The sequence below is a fragment of the Rhinolophus sinicus genome, linkage group LG06 (genome assembly GCF_036562045.2).
Source record: "Rhinolophus sinicus isolate RSC01 linkage group LG06, ASM3656204v1, whole genome shotgun sequence".
NCBI classification, from domain to species: domain Eukaryota; kingdom Metazoa; phylum Chordata; class Mammalia; order Chiroptera; family Rhinolophidae; genus Rhinolophus; species Rhinolophus sinicus.
In genome coordinates this window covers 63,252,228-63,258,776 of record NC_133756.1, presented here as the reverse complement: position 1 = coordinate 63,258,776, position 6,549 = coordinate 63,252,228, and positions in this window count along the sequence as shown.

Genomic DNA, 6,549 nt, shown 5'->3' with positions numbered 1-6,549 from the left:
TGATGTGATACTGGGAAAGTCTCTAGTTCTGTGTCCTCAATTTCCATGATAGCAAAATAAGGAGGCTGGGTAATTGATGAGATTTTTGTAGCCCTGAAATTGTAATACTTTGTGGAAGTTATTGTTAGAGTTTCATAATATTATTCTATTATAACGAATTATACTAATTATATAATAATAATATATTATTAGACCTTTACAATGTTTAATGATGACATTAGAAAATGTTAATATTAGAACATGTGTTTTAGAGAACACATGTAAGAAATCCCTCTAGCTACTGACTTTCCAAGAGTTAACATATTTTTTTTTAATATCAAAAATCTAAGCGGTCAATATTCTTTTTTTAAATTTTTAAACAGCTATGAGGTATAATTGATCTACAAAATCTACATATATTTAATGTGTATGATTTGATAAGTTTGGAAATATGCCCGTACCTGTGATATCATCATCACAATCAAGGTAATAGACATATGCCTCAATTCTACAAGTTTCCTGTGCCTCTTTGGGGTTTTGTTTTGTTTCTTGGCTGTTGTTACAGGTACACTGAGACCTACCCTCTTAAATGTTTATGCACACAATGCTCCAGTGTTAACTATACACTCCGTGTTGTCCAGCAGAGCCCTAGAAATTACTCATCTTGCATGACTCAAAGCTCAGACCCATTGAATAACAACGCCTCATTTCCCTCTCCCTTCAGGTCCTGGAAGCCACCATTCTGTTCTCTGAGCAAGACTACTTTTAGATTATCTCGTATAAGTGGAAACATGCAGTATCTGTCCTGTGTCTGGCTGATTTCACTTTGTGCAGTGTCCTCCAGGTTCATCCATATTGTTACAAATGGACACATTTTCTTCTTTTTTAAGACTGAATAGTATTGTATTGTGTGAATACATCACATAACCCCTGGTTGGAAACTAGCTCTTTATTGTCTTAAGATTTTTATTAAAATATAGCTAACATACAATATTATATTAGTTTCAGGTGTACACCATAGTTATTCAACATTTATAGACCTAAAGAAGTAATCACCATGATAAGTCCAGCACCCATGTGAGTAGGCGATTAGCCCTTAGGCTGATTAGCTGTGGGTTTGGCTATATCCACAGCTGATGGGCTGCTATGTGGAGGGCTTACTCCATGGAGGAGGATTCACCCCAGTGGGCTCTGGTGCCTTTGGATACTGCCCTTTTTGGGTGCCGTTTGTGGAGCTAATCAGGTGGTGGTCTGCCGTGGTCTTAAGCCAACCTCCAAGTATGTTGATTCTGGGGCCTCTTGGGAGGGTCTCCTTTGCAGACCTAGGTCACTCACTGCCTGTGACTGGCCACGGACTACCTGGTAGGAGCCACAATGCAATCGTGGTTGTTCACTTCCTGTGCTAAAGTTGGAAGCATGTCGGAGGCCACGCTGCAAATTGAAGATGTCTGCCACCAGTATCAGGCCTGAGGTAGCTCTGCACAAAGCCAGGATACCCCACGGCCTGCTGCCATCTGCCCACTCCCTTAAGGTTCAGCCACTGATAAAGCCTCATGCGGTATGCAAGTCGGGTAATGCAGGGCCGCAGGGAGTCACTAGAGTGGGAGGACTTGTGGGAGGACTTGTAGATTCTGGTTTGGTGCCAGGGCTGAGCCTGGAGCTACTCAGCAACAGTCTCAGTACACCAAGACGAGTTGCCACCACCTGGGGCCCATGGACTACCATCGTTTTCCAAGAAAGAGTGCAATGCAGGTGGGGCTAGCTGCTCCAGTGTTGAAGGAGTTGGTTGGGGTGGGATTCCAGTGAGTCAGCATGGCAGAGCCTGGGAGCTCACCAGACCAACCAGATGCAGATTTAGCCATGGTAGGGGTGGGCTCAGCAGAGGAAAGGTGGTGCCTGCTGGCCAGCTGCGTGGGAGGAAGATCTCACACAGGGAAAATGGTGGCTGTCTTCCAGCACTCACCATGAAACCACATACCTCAGTCTCTCCCTATATGTCTCTGACACTCCGCTCCTACCCCCCGAGTCACCGTCCCTCTGCCGGAGCCCAAGGTAAGTGCCTGTGAGCAGGTGAGTCTGTGCTGCCAGCCGCTTAACCGGGTGGGTGGCTTTCCCGCAGGCTTCCATCCCACTCAAATGGTCAGAATCCCCACTGTTTTTCACAGCCAGATGTTGTGAGGTCTCCTCTTCCCAGCACCAGTACTCTGGGCTTGTGAGCTTGGTGTGGGGCTGGAGGCCTTCACTACACTGTGGGTAACCTCCATGGCTGACATATCCCTTCTGATTCTCAACTGCCACATGGAGGTTTAGGACCAGCTCATTTTGCGTCTCCACACCTCCTACTAGTTTCTACGTAGCTTCCTCTTTATAGCCTTAGTTATAAAACTTCTGTTCAACTAGACTTCAGATGGTTGTCCAGGTTAATTGTTCTATAATTTAGTTATAATTTTAATGAGTTCATGAAGGAAGCAGACACAGTGTTTATCCCTGCCACCATCTTGGATCTTGCTATCCGTGGTCAATTATTCTTTCGCAATGAGTTTTTGTATCAGATCACTTTGTTCTGTAAATTCTTTAAAGAGAAGCTGGCATAATCCTAGCATTTCCATGAATTAGGGAGCATGATTCAGATATGTCTGTAAAATACCCAATAAGTGGGAAAATATTTTGGATCCAGTTTAGAGAGGTCTAAAGAGTTCTGATCTAGTTTATTTATCTTTTTCTTTTGAGGTGTGAAAAGTTTGGGAAACTCAGGAGAGAAATAAGTAAAGAAATAAATATTGAAACAGCCACTAAAATGTTGGTCAGTGCAAGGGAAGGAGGCAATGGTCTTGATATTTATAGACCTCAGGTGCTCATTTTACTGAAGAAAACTTCATGGACAAAAGTTGCCAATTCTCACAACAGTAAGGGCTGCCTGGTTAAGAGTCTGGTCTCATTATTTTCTGGTTAACAATTCACATTTTAAAATGGAAGACTCAGACTCAAATGTCATCCTGTCTTCAGGCTTGATGAGAAGTAAAATGCTATTTAATCTAATACCTAAGCGAAGGCAGGATAATCCTCTCTGAGAGTGGAAGATGTTCCTGGCTTTATTGTACTTCCTGACTGTAAATGCGTGAAAGAAACTTTCAGGGGAAAATGCTCCCCAAAGCAGCCTTTTAAAATGTTAAACTGCACTTTGGAAGCCGAGATAAAGAGCTTTGTACCCCGAGCTATTTCTCTGTTGCTTTTTCCTGAGCTAAACCTCCTGTGTAATAGTTTCTTTGGTGAGCTTTGTTCTGAAGAGATGTTTCATGTTGCTATTGCTGCCGTCCTGTTTTAGTAATCAAAGGCTCACTGAGTCAAATTTGGCCTTTGAAAACCAACCCAGATAATGACTGCCTGTAATTACATAAATGTTTAAATAACAACTGGTTTTTAATTTAATTTAATGGAAGTAAAACTTGGTACAACCTTACTCAGTGCCTCTCCTTGTAAGTAGCTACTGTGTCCTCTGGGTAACCTCAGAACGTGGCAGCACCATCAGGAACATAGTAGGTGCTTTAAAATATTTCATAGATGAATGAATGAATGCTTAATAAATGTGCTTTGTCTGATTCTAAAACAACTTTTGTTCCCTTTAGAAATCCAACCTTTCAGTCGGTCTTTTTTTGAAACGTTTATTTCAAAAGTATATTAATATTGAAGAGTAATTACAACAGAAAGTAATCAACAACACTGCCCCCTCTTTCCCAGATAAATTCATGACATGTGGCTCTCTAGAAATAGATGGAAGAAAGCCAGCTGAGATGAGGGTATTTAGTCTTTTTCTTCTCTAAGCTGCTTTGGATTCAGAGCAAGGCCACAGTTTTACTGACCTCAGGGTCCACACTCCAATGTCCATGCAAAAATCTTTCCTACTGACTCTAGCCTCGTTTGGCAAAGCCTGAGGTCACAGTTCACCTTTCAACTCTTCGAAGTAAGTTATCCTCGTGAACCCCTCAACAGTCCCAAAGGTTTATCTCAAATTCTGCTTGTCAAAATGGGAAGTACGCTTGGTCTTGCCTCTTGAAGCAAAACGTGTCTTTGGTTTTTTTTCTTCTTTTTTCCTTTCTTTCTTTCTTTTTTTTTTTAATTAGTTGCAGGCATTTCCTCCAGAAATACACTCTTCTGCACAGTTTCCAAGATCTGTATTTGAGGTGCTTTCTGGAATTAGCCAAACAAATGGGAAAAGTTTAAGTAAACTATGCAAGATCTTCAGCCAGTGAATAGTTGGCTGAACTCCACAGTGCTGGAACTTGCCTGACCCAGGGGAGAGAGGACAGCTCTGAGAGTGCAGTTGTTGGTCAAGGCCCCAGGTGCTGACCACCATGGGGGTGTGTGTGAAGGGGGGTGCCTTAGATACCCACTGAGGGAGTAGAGAAAATACTTAACGCTTGAGGTATCTCTTCCCCATGTTTATTCATTTATTGACAACTTGGATGGCTTCTTAGCATTCCTGTGTCAGCTGCAGAGTATGGTGTGGGAGTGCTCCCTTGTCTCCAGCCACGCTGTCCTTCCTATCCACTTCTCACCGATACAAAATCTCCAGGTGCAAAATCTATTTATGATCTCTATGACTGGCCACAAGCATCTTGCCCAGAGGGCAAATGTGACTTTGGCACTGCATAGACACTTGAAAACAAAAATGAAAACAAACAAAAAACCCCACCCACTGTTATTTAAATTATAGAAAAATTTAACAAACAAATGGCGCAGACAAAAATAAGCAGATGCTTATATGCCCACCACCAGGCACAAACTAATTTTAATGTTTTGCTCATTCACTTTAGGTCTTTTATATTTTTCTTTAAGAAATAAAATTTTAGAGAGCTAGGGCCCTCCCTCAATTTAAGTATCCCCACTGTGGTTTCTATCCTCATTGTGGTTTCTTTTACAATTGCTTTGATTTTAATTATGAGCAATTTAAAAAAAAAGAATAGAAATAATACAATGAACATCTGTATACTCACCATCAAGATTATTTATTTTGCCTTAAATCTTGTTCTCACTTTTTATTGTGGAAAATTCAGGCATATGCAAAAGTAGAAAGAACAGTATAATGAGCTCATGTATCCATCAACCAGCTTCAACAATAATCAACTCATGGCCCATCTTGTTTTATCTATGATATAGTTATAGCAATATAGATTCTATACTCCCATTCACTTCCCCCATCATATTATTGTTATATAAGTGTTTCAGGATGTATCTCTTAAAGACAAGAACTTAAAAGAACATAGCTGCAATACCATTATCATACTCAAATATAATGATCATTTACTAATATGAGCCAATACCCAGTGTTCAAATTTCCAAACATCCTATTATAAAAAAAATTTTTTTATAGTTTTTGTGTTTGAATCAGGATTTATGTAAGGTCTACATACTGCTATCAGTTTGTTACACTATTTAAATATCTTTTAATCTTAAAAAGTGTCCTCCTTCTCTATACTCTTCACCAATCCCTATCTGTTATAACTTATTTGCTGAAGACACTGAGTCATTTTTCCTGTAGAATTTCCCACAATGCAGATTTTTCTACGTATCCAAGTTGTGTTGTTTAACACATTCTTGTGTCTTCTGTATCTCTTATAAATTGGTTGTTGGATCTAGAATCTACTTCAGATTCTGATTATTTCCGTTAGGTGGGATGATGTCATGCATGGAAGGGAGCGTGCTCTTCCATTAGGAGGCAGATAATACTGATTGTCTCTTTCTGTTGATGTTCGTAGCCTTACTGCTCAATGCCTAGATCCATTAAGTCAGTAAGTGTTGCAATTACACTAGAATTCTATTATTCTTTCACATTTATAACTAGACTATTTCTATGAAGAGAAAATTTCTCTCATCTACTATTTGTCTATCAGTTGTGCAGTTCCTTAGGAATGGCAGGATAAATGTTTAACCAGTTTAAAAAAGAACGTGTGTTTCCTAGTATCTTCGAATTGTGGTCAATTAGGTTCTTTTTTGTTTGTTTGTTATCATTATAAACTTATGGATTTAACATATTTGATGTGTTTCAACCCATTGCAGTTATTGTCCTTTTTGATGGTTAAATTGTCCCATCTTTGGCCAGTGGGAGCCTCCTTTACTTGGCTCCTGAATAATTTGATATGATTCTTTGATACCTTTCTTGCGATCTGATACGACAAGATGTTTCCAGCTCCTCTTATGCATTTCCTGCCCCACAGAGAATCAGCCATTTTTACAAAGTGCACTCCAAGTGCGAAATGGTGTTGGAAACCTTAGTCTGGGAGCTAAGAGTGCTCATTGCTACTGGTTGGTCATTATTTCTAGGATATTTTGGTAAACATTGTTAGAAAAAAATATATACATATATTAAAATAAAAAAATATATATATATATATAGCCAAAAAAGTATATAAAAGTGGACACTTATGGTCAACATTACTCAAGCAGTAGTTCGCCGTAGTCAGAAGTGTCTGGATGCTGATGGTAATCACTCTTTGTTTGTTTTATAATTTTATTGGGGAATATTGGGAAACAGTGTGTTTCTCCAGGGCCCATCAGCTCCAAGTCCTTCAA